This window comes from Lissotriton vulgaris, chromosome 3_1 (genome assembly GCF_964263255.1).
Source record: "Lissotriton vulgaris chromosome 3_1, aLisVul1.2, whole genome shotgun sequence".
In the NCBI taxonomy this organism is placed as follows: Eukaryota; Metazoa; Chordata; class Amphibia; order Caudata; family Salamandridae; genus Lissotriton; species Lissotriton vulgaris.
In genome coordinates this window covers 600,215,548-600,229,468 of record NC_141689.1, presented here as the reverse complement: position 1 = coordinate 600,229,468, position 13,921 = coordinate 600,215,548, and the positions used below count along the sequence as shown (strand labels likewise).

General features: G+C 44.8%; 1 protein-coding gene across 19 annotated transcripts in view; it reads left to right on the top strand.

Moving 5' to 3' along the window:
* MEF2C (myocyte enhancer factor 2C) overlaps positions 1-13,921 on the top strand; it is a 514,750-nt gene that overhangs the window by 260,784 nt on the left and 240,045 nt on the right. Inside the window, exon 1 of one of the 19 annotated variants that reach the window (XM_086960895.1) lies at positions 7,111-7,248. The exons of 15 other annotated variants lie outside the window; for them this stretch is intronic. The gene's annotated coding sequence lies outside the window, so the exon portion shown is untranslated. Of the gene's footprint in view, positions 1-7,110; positions 7,249-13,921 lie in introns of those variants that run through there. 3 more of the 19 variants (XM_086960886.1, XM_086960890.1, XM_086960879.1) reach the window with 3 other exon arrangements.

Genomic DNA, 13,921 nt, shown 5'->3' with positions numbered 1-13,921 from the left:
GGCCCAATATCCCCTGCCCCGGTGTTGTAGGTGCCCCACCTACAACACTCCAAGTTCCCACGCCTTCCTCAGGATTCATGGAAGGGGGTTTTCTGCCTCCCTAGTCTCTGATGGTGGTGGTGAGGGACGAACAGAATACATGGGAATTTGCCTTGGGAGAAGATCTTTCTCTCTTCTTTACACTTCTTCTTTTCTTGACTTTATTTCATTAAAATGTCACATGACTGCACATGGAAGTGTGCCCAAGGGGAGCCTGATACATTGATGGGGCTGCTATGGTGACCAGGCCTCCTCTGGGCTGCCTTACAACAGGATTCCCTGGAATTCCCAGGAAGGGGCTCAAACATATGTTGCAAGTTTATGCATTGGCTGTTTATATACTTTTATGATTTAGCAGTTAGCCACACCATGTAGGAGGTATATGATTCTTGCTGTATCAATTTGTTGCTGAATAGTCACTAAAAAATCATGAACAGTTCAAGATTTAAAGAAACATAAAACTTTTAAATGAATACTGACTGGACCCAATATTCACTTCTTAACCCCTTAGATGTGTGCGATGGCCAACGGCTGTTGCAAGCACTACCTCGGTAGTGCTGCGCACGCCCGTAGGCCGACGCAGCCCCGCACACTCGTTCAAACCGCCGCACCGTGGCGGAATTTGCGCCGCGGTTAAGCGGCTAACTCAACAAGCAAAAACTATTGCACATTTCTCAATAATAACGGTAAAATATCTGTAATAATCAATATTAGTGGTGTGTACATTACATATATTTTATTTAATCATGCATTTATGAGAAATATTGGATTTTACCACATGTTGTGTGTTAGACCCAGCGATCTCCAACTGGCATGGATGCATCAAAGCCATTCAGAATCCCCCACTCTCTATAGGATGAGAACTTTACACGTGTCTGATAACCTGTGCTGACTCTTAGGTAGCTTACCACCGACATGTCAGGCTTATCCTCAAGGCCCAAGTGTAAAGTATTGGCACAACACCATCCTCGCAAAACACTGTGTACTCCACATAAAGACTCCACATCGTATATATGAAACACTTGTCATTGTATTACACCAGGTATATCCATGAATAATTCGTGAGCTACCTGTGAGTTGCTCTCTTGTGTTGAGCCCAGCCTACTAACATAGAAGCTTTTGCTTAGTTGAATTATATGTATACTAAAATTTCAAAGCATGTTCTCAAGCTAAAAATGTGTCTATTTTCAGAACTCATAAATTGATTATTGGCAAAAAATAGTTGCGTTTTCAAAATGTTTTTAAAGCTATTCGTGAGTGGGGGAGGTTTATTACTTATAATATTACCTTAGCGCCCGGGGAACTGCAGCTATACCTTTTATGTATTACCCATGAACAGTCATTTCAAATTCTCAAATAATTGTTTTACATCAGTGCTGGAAACCCTGCCTCATACACTGATGTGATCACTGCTGACAATCTTGGATGGGGTGGTCACAATTACTTCACTAATATTTGTAGCACAGGATGATTTCTATTGAACATAAGTAGCTCTTATTACTGACAGAAAGACTAATCTGAAGAAAGGCTTTAAGGTGTAAAAAGCATATTTTTCTTACATGATTTTCCAGTAACAAACAATAAACAAGGGTTAGAGCATAAATACCTAGGGTTTCATTTTTTTCGAAACTTGTCTTTTATTCAGCATTTCACAGATGGTACATTACATGTTGTCATATCAGGCCACGAAGCAGGGAAATATCAATCACAGATTACTATGCACATCAGGTAAATAGTACATGTTGTCACCGTGAGATCAATGTTCGCCCAAGTGCTTGACTCACAAGCGCCATTGCTGGGCACACATCATTGTGCACGCCATATTTGACATATCCCATGGGCATTGATCATCTACAATAAGAAATCTAAAGAGTAAAAAAAAAATGATAAGAATAACTTGGCAGCGAAAGGCAGTCAGGCAATGTTACCTATAAGAATTCTCAAGCAGTAGGTATGGTACAATTATATGCATGTGCGAGCCTCCCTCATCACTCAGGGGGGCAGGACAGCATATCAACTGAGTGGTTGGGAGTGATTAGATACATGTGTGGGCCATCCATCAATAGTGGCATATTCTGCTGGGTGAAATGTATATACCAGCCATTTTGACGTACCAGGTAGAGAGCGTGTTGGGAACCATCCCATATCTTGTCCATAATTTATCCCGTACCTCACTAGCATACCTATCCATGCATCTCATGCAATCATGAATCACACACTCCTCGATTCAACCAGTTAGGACACCATCCTCTGAGATTCTCGCAGAAACACCAGACACCACTTACTGTGTAGAGACCACTTTTTCCACACCGACTTCACCACTTGCCAGCAGGTCCTCTAGCATAGTACCCCACAGCTCCAGTTCTCGATCCGCATTTTCATCAGTGTGGACCGCACGCAGCCAGCCCTTCTCAACCACTCCCCATTCACGCAGGTCCGCCCTCCATTTATTTAGTTGTCGGAGCTCGGGTGGGCCCAGTGTATGGCAATACATCATTTGGCTAGTACTAGTCCCCAGAGAGCGAAATTATAGCGCATACGAGCACCTGACTTGGGTGTCGGGAGCACACTTAGGAGACAGTGTTTGACTGATATCTTAATACCCATACCTGTGACCTCTTGCTACACACGTAGCACTGTCCACCAATATGTCTGAAGTCAAGCACAGTTGCAGGTCATATACAAAAACATTGCAGGACCCATACCCCATGTGATGTAAATAGAAGAATTGAATGCGCTTAAAGCATGTGTTGCTAGCCACCTCTCGAACCTGTGCTAACAGCTGTTTCCACTTGCTTTCCTAAGTGGTGATATTAAATCAGCCATCTATCTATCTTGAATTTTTGATACATTGATCCTACGGTCCGCTCTCAGAGCCTTGTATATGCTGGAGATTAGTCCCTTATAGGAGCCTGGATCTAGCATCAGTGCCAGGGTTCACCTCTCCTCTGGCTCATTCGGGAACATGGTCCATATTTCGCAAGACGTGCATGATATTTTTGCATAGTGCAAAAAATGGCCATCTGGCACTCGAAAACCCTCCTTTGCATCATTAAAAGAGAGGAAGGTCGAGTTAGGGTACAAATCGCCAGTCATTGTACACCCTCCTTTGTGCGACCTCATTAAGTTCATGACAGACTGTATTCGATGGAAACCCGGGATCCAGCGAAGAGGGAGCTGCTGGGCATATGGGGCTCTGCGTATCACCAAGGTAACGATCCACCCCCAAGCCCCAGCAACCTGGCGGATCACAAACGGGCAGTCTGGGGGAGTTTGTGTACCCATCATAAGGTACGGCAGGAGTTCCGCCTCCAGACACCAACCCGCAATCAGTGCCTTCTCAACATTGGGATCTTCAGTACACTACTGCGCTGCATACTGCAGCAGACCCGCAAGATAATAAAGATGGAAATCGGGCAGGCACAGGTCCCCCGAATCCATATCCAATGTAAGCACCTCCAGCTTCACCCTTAAGCGCTTCCCAGCCCATAGAAATGAGATCAATAGACCGATTAATATGTCGGAGACCGATTTCTGGATACATCAAAATGAGTTTTGAAGGGCATGGAGGCAATGAGGAAGCACCACCGTCCTCGCCAAGGCTCCTCGCACCATAATCAAGAGGGGCAGGTGGTTCCAGAACCAAATGGATACTTCCAGGCCTGTAATGACTGCTTTCATATTCATAGAATACTGAGCGTCCAACTTGTGGGCCACCTGTATACTCAGAGAAGCGAAAATGGTCCCACTCCCATCGAAACCCCACGTCAGGAAGGTCGCGGCATCCTCCCGTGCCAGAGCTGCCAGAGGGAATATAACCGACTTCTGGCGGTTAATCTGGTGCCCCGAGGCAGCTCCAAACAGGCTCAGCACCTCCAGGAGCTCTGCTACTGCCTCTTACGGGTGACAGATATACAACAATGCTTTGTCCACATATAAGGAGACTACATGCGTATGGCCAAGTATGGCGATACCCCATGGGACCATATCCCGCTGCAGTCTGATTGCCAGTGGGTCCATTGCTATGGCAAAAAGAAGTGGAGAAGGCTGGCAGCCCTGTCTCATGCCTTTTCCGATATGAAAACCTTCTGATATCAGGCCGCTGTATGAACAGGGGTCATTGGTCGGCAGTACAGAAGACAAACCAAATCTATAAATTCTTGGCCCAGACCCATCCTTCTCAGGACCTCCCGCAAATAGTCCCACCACTGATTATCGAACGCCTTTTTAATGTCCAGGGGGACCACTGCAGAGGTTTTAAAATTAAACTTATATATTTGTAATTATTTATATTGGTGAATTTTTGCCTGTGGTTAAACTTCTGCAATTCAAATGGCAATAATAGAAAGAAAATATCCCTTAACAACATGAATTGAGAAATCAATTCCTTGGATAGCACAACACTTCCCTGATGCTAATGGGACTAATAATATAGTCCCAAATAAGTCTAGTTGGAACACTTTTCTGACAAGGCCCTCGAGGAAGGCTGAAACGCACCATGGGAACCAATCTTTTCCCACAGGATCATTGAAGGATTTTAGTTACTTAAAGGTGCACCTTTGGACTATCCCATTTAGGAATGTGTAGTTAATAAAATTTCAGCAGCAACCATCAAGTGTCTGCATGGAATTAGTCAAAATAAAAAGAAACAGACGAAAGGTTACCAGTTTACGTTAAAATGTGCTTAAAATGTGCTACAATTGGTCTGTGGTGTAGTTTATTGGGTATACGATTGTATATATTGCATGAAAAGTCCTTGCCTTGCTATGAAACCTACACAATTGTTTTAAAACGCCACAATTTGCCACATGTACTTTTTCAGGATAGTGAATGACTGTCAAAGGCAGCCACGGCCGGCAGTGGGAGTACCGGAAGGGAGGTGACGTGGGGAGGGGGGGGAGCAGGGTGGGGGGTAGTAATGTATGGATTACGGAGTTTTACAGGTAATTAAACATTTAAATAAATAAAACGAATTTAGTTGCGCGCCCTGCATCGCATTTGGGGATGCAGTGCACACAACGAAATTCGTTTTATTTATTTGAATGTTTACTTACCTGGGAAGCTCCGTAATCCATACATTATTACCCCCCACCCTGCCCCTCCCCACGTCACCGCCCTGCAGGTACTCCCACTGCCGGCAGCGGATGGTCGAAGGACCACTTGCGACAAAATAATTTTAACCATGGTTGCATGTATAATGCTTTACTGCTACCAATACAAGTATATGTGAATAGGAGTACAACGCATTACATATAAAGAAGTCTAACAAAGGTAAGAAGCAGAAGTGTTACTTGATTATTTCATTCTTTATAAATAATGACAAGCTCTCTTAGTTGATGGACTCTAGAAGGGCTGCCACTAACCCATATTCCCTACTTCATTCTCTCCATCCCCTTTTTGTAAGGGGGCCTTTTCTTTCTGTTGTTGTCTTGCACTTACCAGGCCACACTCCCTGACCCTCAACAGGCCTAGACAGATTCTGCAATAAGGCTATTCTACATGTAACACAGAACCTAGCGTTGAAGGCACAGTGGGAGACAACAGAGCGGCCGAGGGCGCATAATGCACTGCATGGGCCCACTGACCCAGAATTACAACGTGTCTCCTCTGTCACTACCACTGCTGATTACAAAGTGTATCCAATGCGTTTAAGGTCCTAAAATATTACAGCACGTCAACGGAGGAGTATGGTGGGCACCATGTACCTGTCTCTCCTTATAGGTTCTGGCCTGTGACTCCAAGAGCAGGCAGATAATACCTGGCATAGCCCTGGCCTGTAATGCATGGGAGTGGTCGGTGGAATGCACAAGGCCAGCTTTAGGAGTAACCAATCGCCGGAGAGTTGCACAATTCGAAAGTTGGGTTTGGCTTTGTATTTCTTCTGCGCATTTTATGGAAGACATGCATTGTAAAGGCGTCTGAACACTTTGAGGGTCCCCACTCAGTAGATTAGCTCTGCTCCATCATGCACGTGGGTTTGGATATAATGGCGCCCTTCTTCGGTTCTGGTGAAGCGGAGAGGCTCTGTGGAGTGGCGCCTCGTGTCCCGGCGAGAAGCCTCGTCTGAATGCAAGCGCTTTACTGGCGCTTAAAATATTTGCCGAGTGCTGCGGTCATTTTGTTGCTTGGTTGCTATGAAATCACTCGCATGCGAAAAGTCGCACAGCGCTCTCTTGAAATGCAGCGCTTCCGAGCTTTCTGCTGAGCAGCATTTTTCAGAATGTAACATGTGTGAGCTTTGGCATTGACTCCGCCGCGGTCCACGAGCACGTGGGACCGGCATAAGGCATTAGTGAACAATATATCAGACATACAATCGACGATGCTTTCCCTTTATTCTACATTTTGACACGATCCGTGCTGCAGACTCGATTAAGAACAGTCAGGTTAAAAATAAATGTAAAAAATATATATAACTTACATTGATCGACTTGTTTTGAGGACATACATACCTTGCACTACATTTATATTTTAAACACCGAGGAAGCAGTGGCCCAGCAAGAGGGGGAGGGGGCTTCCCCGCTTCTATCTGCGACCCCCTCCCCCGATTCGGCAAAAGGCCTAGCTCCGCGTCTTCGAGTGGAAGACAGTCTAAAACCCACCAGGCCTCGTGCCCTTTCTCTAACGACTCTTCCTTGCCTTACAGACAGTTTCCTCTGACCGCCATAATTTTTTCTCCATTTGAGCTCGAGGAACAATATTGCCCTTTCCCCCGAGGGCAAGTACACCGGGCTGAAAAATGCAATTTCTTTCGTGGCACAGTAATTGTTTAATTGACTGAATTCTGCTCTTCTGTGCCATAAGCGATTGATGTTTGTTCCCTCGATGATCTTGGCATTCACTGGATTCTACTTGAGAGTTTTGAACTTTGACCCCGTGAAGCTATGCCCCAGCAGCGCCGCCGCCCCTTGTATCCGAGGTTCCACCTGCGCGCCCCCCAGCGTGGCAGGCTCGAATGGCGGGCGCAGTGAAAGCCCCCTCACGGCGGTGCGCGGAGCAGCTTGGGTTTTCTGACTTGTGCAAGCCCGGCTGCTCCGCCGCTGTTTGTTCTCATTTCGACCTTCACTGACTAGCATAGCTGATAACACGACCACAGGCAGACATGCCTCCCGGTTCCACCCCAGGACAAGCCAGCACAGCCCGGATCCTTTCACGGACGCTGCTGATGCGAGTGGGCTCTTTCCACAGCACGCGCCTCTGTGTAACCCGGTGAGTACACGGTGGCTTCACGGACATGGAGATTTCATTTCAATATTCATCGCACATTAGATATTCATTATTTGTGTCACAGGTTCAAGGGGGCAGTGCTATAGATATCTTCACCCTGCCCGCATATTATGTCTGAAGCAAAAATCTTAGATTATCAAGAACAAAAAATAGGCAGCATTCTTCTAAAACCCAGTCTAAACATTTTTGAGTGAAACGATGGGCCCACGTGAAGCATGTAAGTCTGAATTAGACACGGATAACGATGAGCTAGTGCCAATTTTATTGAGCATAAATAAGGCAACAGTCTGATTACTGACTGATATGTTTTATCGGGTCAGTTCTTCACGGTGCAATGAAGTCTAGAGTGAGGCAAACTGGGTGCCAACATTACATGGCAGGATTTACAATTCGAAGGGAACGGTTGTATTTTACAGAAATCGATTTAGCTCACACACTGTAATGCTGAGAGCAATGCAGCCAATCAGATAGCTGGGAATGCAGCATGTGACTTCAAGCAGAGTTCCTCGCCTGAAGCTCACTTACTACAGAAAGGAGGTAAAAAGTGGCCGGAGTCACATATTTATTTCGTTTTTATTGAGGAGATTTCTGTAGCGTTTCATGCTGCCTTTCACTTCCAAGCAATGACTGGTAAAGGAAATAGCTTGATTGTTGGAAGGTGGCTCAGTGAGTTAAACAAGTTGCTGCTGGCATTTATTGAACCTCATGCATGGCAAAGGCTTACAGCATGGTCGATTCTGCTATCAGAAGCTTCAGCTCGATGAATGACTTACCACTGAGCCGGGAAGCAGCCCTGGTTAAGAGCACTGTGAGAGCGCGCGCATGCACCACACGGCGCAATGGGAAAGTTTCCATTATTGAGAGTGGAGACACCCTCTGAAGTGGCAGGAAGGAGTTGTTAAGCTCCCAGTTGGTGTGCACATCCCTGCAATTGCTCTGATTGCTGTTCAGGTGGAAAGACGTATAAATTGCTGTACATTACTGTTGACACAGAAAGTGCACTCATTTTCGTTGTCACGTGTAAAGTGCAAGACATACAAAGTGCAACAATTACTCATAGTTCTGGGCAGCAAAATACGCTTAAAGAACAACTCTGCACAGAACTGCCAGCCGAGGACTATGTAGGCTCCAACTATCACCCACGATTGCATGTTTAAAGAAAGTGCATTTCAGGACACGTGACGTTTCCTTAGTGATGCCCAAGACGCAAAGGTTCGGAATGGATGGGCTGCAGAAGGGAAGGTGTCACTCAAGGGCTTTGTAAAAGCATCTCTCTGCACGCTTAGAAGCAATAGGTTTCTCCAAAGAAAGCCCTTTAAATCTGGTGTAAAATAAGCCATGTTCCATGCTCCACGTAGACGTATAAGGTGCAAGAGGCACAAAGTGTTTTACTCATTCACGCTGTTGTGTGTCTGCTCTATATCTGTGAGTAAGCTCTGTGCTTGAGATATATGAGTGAGGGGGGTGGAGTTCCCTCCCACTTTATAAATCTCTATATGATTCTACCCACCTGGCTTGAGGAACTCACTTTCATGAGTGAGAGAGTGGCATCCCCGAGTATCTGAGACACTTATTCATGTACCCCATTGACATTTCTCATGTAATCTCTTGGTCAGTCGTGCTTTTGTGGCACAGGACTGAAGCCTCATGGTAATATTATATATGGAATTAAGCTAACTGTGGCAAAAACCTAAGCGGCACACATGCACTACAGAAGTGTAAGAGAGATGTATTCGACCATTTTTCTCAGCACCCACAAGCGATCACAAAGAGAGGGAGTGAGGAGACACACTGCACTGGCCACATGGTCAGTTTCGGCATTCTGACTGATGGACAGTCCTGAAGTGTGTGTGATGAGCTATGTGTTCCTTTACACATGATCACATTAAAGTGCTGTCTTTGATTTCCACACCCCACAGACCGAGGAGCTGCAGCTGTATTAGATATTTTTGGAGAACCTACTTACCTCCATCAACTTCGATTCGCCAAAGTGCAAAGGAGTAGTGGAAGAGACATGACGAAGCCTTTGATCCCCGAAGACATCGTAGAGTTGCCCACCAATCTCTCCCTGATACATTCCTCAGGCTTTGATTTGGGGCTGAGGGATGGGAGACGAGCAAGGACAGGGGACTTCAGAAGGCTCACAGGGTTCTCATATCCTGGCCCACAAGACCAAGGGTAGAATTGTCAGAGCCGGGGGTACCAAAGAGGAAGTCAGCACCAAATTGATACCATGCTTATTTCAAGTCCACATTGAAGCCTCTTCATATTCCATCATGCAGCATTCGGTTTCAGTGTTTCCCACCAATCATCTGCTGACCTACCGACATACCGCAATTGTTTACCTCTGGGGTGGTTGGGATGCTTAAGCTACTCCTGTGTTGGTTCGACCACTGCTCCTGTTGTTAATGTTGTGAATTTATCTGAAATTCTAAGATTGCCTCAGTTGTTGGACCTCTGACCTGGTTAGTGCATTAGAGCGGACCTCGGAAAGAGACCCATGACCACTACCAAAGGCCAGAGGAGTTGCTTCATTGGGGGTGGGATTGTCGGCGTTAAAGCGGGAAGTACCATTTCAGGCTTGACAGACTTGAGATTGCATCGCCTCTAAGGAGAGAAACATAAAGACATTCCGGTTACTTGCTGAAGTAAGGGAGATTACTCCCAATTCCAAATTTTAGCTCTGCAGGGTTAGTCGCAACGCGTTATCGCGTGATGAACAGTTTGCTTCCTCCTACTCTGAAAGTGTCTTTTTTCTCTCTGAATGTGACTCCTGCTTTCACCACCCTGTGTTTTTTTCAGAACCTCTCAAGGCAGTGTTCTAACACTTGTTTTTGATTTTTTTTTTTAACGAAGATGTTTGATTAATAAAAAGGTACCAAGCAGAGGAAGAAATCTTTAACGTAAGTGAAAATGCTTCCATCAGTAGCGAGGATTGCAGGTACTTCACAGCAGAACGTGTAGACATAGTTTGGGGCACCTAAGTTGTTAATTGTAAACAGATATACACTTTTAGAGAGCTATCGTCTATATATAATTCTTGCCTATTTACACTGCACAGCAAGTGTTTCAGTGCATTCATTGCACCCCAGGCCACATCTTTGAAATAATGCCTCCTGCCATGCAGAACGTGCAGTATTAAGATCAGAAAAGAAGCAATCAACTCTAAAAAGAACCAAAAAGACACAAACAGCTAAACTTCAAAAGGGCAACACCACCTGCCCCAATTCATAGAGGGTGAGAAAAGAATACACTCAGCTGGCATCAAATGTTTGAACACAGCAAATCTCAGAAACAACTAAAGGAAATGAGTCTATGATTGAACCGTCCACCTAAACCAGTCTGAAACTTGCAAACTTCCAGCCAAAACGCAAGATGTATGTATGCCCCAAAGCTGAAAAAAGGGAATGCTCGCAGCAGAAGTTACAATTTAATTGAAGGCCTCAGGCCATCTTAATTCTTAAACGACTGAATCGGGGCCACCATGGTTCAATACAAGCACTGTCTGAAAGTAAAATCACCTAAACTTAGTGACAGAACATGCTAAACTCAAGAACATCTTTCCAGACAAATCACTCCTAGAAGACAATAAAAAACACAAAGGGAAATCAACTCCGCCACCACCAAATGTCATCACACACAAGGAAGCTAACTTTTCCTCCATCGCAGAAACCAGATTGTAAGAAATTGGGTTATTAGCTGAAAGGGATGAGAACACAACTCAAATAATAATTATAATCCTTGTGAACTACAAGAGTCACTAAATAAACCGGACCTCAGCCCTCTGGTAGCTATGGCACAGAGCAGCCACGCATACATCTACAGGCAATATGTAAAGTATATAATCAGTACTCAAATGTTATACATGTCAAAATACAACACAAGAAAAACTCCAAACCAATTTTTAAAAATTCAATAAGTAGAATTATGAATTTTTAAAGATTGGATAAAAATAGTGCCAAGAGGAAATTGGCGCCAACTGCATTAATCTGGTTGGGCTCGTCCAGCGCTAAGGTGAAAGTTACGCCTGACCGAGATGGAGCACAAGTTGGATGCAGGGACCAGGTCCATCCAATCAGAAAAGTACCTTTGGAAATTTTGGAGAAGCAGAAAATCTTCAGTGGACTTATGCTGAACACCATGGGCAAAAATTTGCGGGAAGTTGACTGGAATCATAAAATAAGGTCAAGGTGAAGGCGTCGATGAAGGTGGGAAAAGTTCAGAGTGGAAAAAGTTAAAGTTTCACGCGCAAACAATCCTCGACATTGATCGTTTTCCATTCAACGTTGGTGAAGATTTTTATGTGTGGACTTTGGAAATTTTCTGAAAGTTGGATTTCCTCAACGGGTTGAAGACTGCAAGCTGCAGCAAAAGAGGGTTTGATGATGACAGATTCATTCAGCATTGGTGCCGGTGAACATAGTGAGAGATGCAGCAAACTCAATCCTAGAGGCGATGCAGCCTCGATGGATCGTCTTGGCAGGTTGGTCCCATTTCCATGTCAGTTCTCAGGATAAAAACTTGGCAAAACATTTCTAAGCGCCAGGTTCTAGAGTTTGGCAGCGAGGAGTACACTCTAATCACAGGCAAGGAACTAGGACCTTGGGGAATGCACTTGGTGGTTAGGACTCACTCCAGCAGAGGCCAGCAAGAGGTACCAGGGCACGTCTAGTTGAAATTGATCAGCAAGAAAGCAGGATGCAGGGCCACCTGAAGGGTGTTGTCTGTATATCTCAAACAAGAGGTCAGCCAAACGACCCTTTGCATCACTTTGGGGGCCCATGAGAGCAGGTTCTGTCTTCTCGTGCCTTCAGACAGCAGGGAAGTCCTCTTCTGAATCTTCCTCAGATCTAACGGTGTCCTGAGGAGGTTATTGGGGAAGTCACATTTTTGCCCAGAACAGCTTGTGTGAGCAGCTCCTGGCCACTTCCTAAAAAATGGGGCGTACGCTTCGAGGGGTGACTCTACCCACTTTTGCAGCACTTCCCTTGAGTTTTACTGTAAGATATCACACAGTACCCCTATCTCCCTATATTCAACATGGCAGAATCTTTCTTCCCATGGTCAGAGGTCGTTGTGGCCACTAGAGGTGTGGCTATGGCAATGGGCAACCCCTTTCTGGCGGTCACTCTAAACACGCTCTGGGGCAGCTCTCTCTCCTACAGGGATTGGTGCTAGCCTGCAAAGAGGGATTATAGAGGAGGCATATCTAGATGTGAACTACATCTGCCTGTGACAGGAGAGGCCTCATTTGTAGTCTACCAAATGCCTGCGTACAGCCCTGGCAATACTGCCAAGAGAAGGAGAATAAATCCCCACACTCAAGGCCCTTTGTCTTTTTCCTGGGAGCAATGCACACCTCACTACGAGGGAGCCATCAGCTGCTAGGCCATGTAAACAGTTGATATACTTACAGAAAGGCATTAGAGGATTCAAGAAGAGAATAGTGATATTTCTAAAATACCCTTTCTTTAATAATTAGAGGTAATCCACTTTACCATTACACTGAAGTTTGTCTAACTATTAAAAAGTGTCCTTGGAATATTTTTCTAGCTGTTACCAATCTAAATTTAGCATTAATAAATGTAATAATGTAATCCAGTTTTTCCTATGAAACAGACAACCTTGCTTCAGTGGATATCGCTTTTAGGCTTTTCCACTGTAAAGACCTGTGGACTGTTAAACTTTTACATGCCCTACTTTTGAATATAGAGACCCATGGATGTAAAAAACTTCCACACTGACCATAAATGTACAGACAACCAATACAAGTTAGACAATATTTCTTAGTTTACCATTTACTAATAACCAATAACTCCCTTGAATGATAGAATTTTACCTCTCTCGGACATCCGTTAAGAAGAAGAAGGACAAAGGTAGTAACGCCAATGCCTGTGACCTTAGATGTGCAAATACATGCTCAAAAAATGAAGCAACAAAACCTGAACATCAATCATCAGCAGATATCTGCCAAGCGTAAAATACGGACAACCCTATAATTCAAACAGCTGCCAAAAACCCAGCAAAGTGGTCTTGTGAGTAAATCAGAATGACCATACCCACCCAAGGCATAAGGACACTCACTATTGGAAAACATTTGGTTAGGAATCACCATGAAATTCACACCCAGAAAATGGGGCAAGTATCAAAACACTAAATCAGCCAGGAGGAACTAGTCCCTGCCCCTCTAAAAAACCCACAAAATCCTGACCTTACTATTCGAGTTAAGGTCAATGAAAAAGAACTACGGCTAGAGCCACTTGGATCCACCAGAGCTTCATCAAAGACATTATTAACCACTGATTGCTGCTGATAAAGGGTAGGGGCATTACTGCCCTTTGGAAGGAGAACCTGCGTTGGCCAGTCTGCTGCATTGATCAGCCCAGAACCACAACACGACTGTCTTAGAAGGCAGCTGTTCACAGTGTCCAATGGAGGGATCGCTAGTCTGTGAGGATTGGGGGGAAGTTAGTATAAACTCTCTCTGTACCTTACACACCTTGTCACTCCTTCACGTATGTTTCTGGCTCAAGTGGCGTTCCCTTCTAGTGATTTACAGGTCCTAAATGACTGGTTCATTATCTAGTGTCCCACTATTAACTAGCTACTAATACAATACGTTTTCACTATTTAAGACCTCCGATGCATTTGTTTA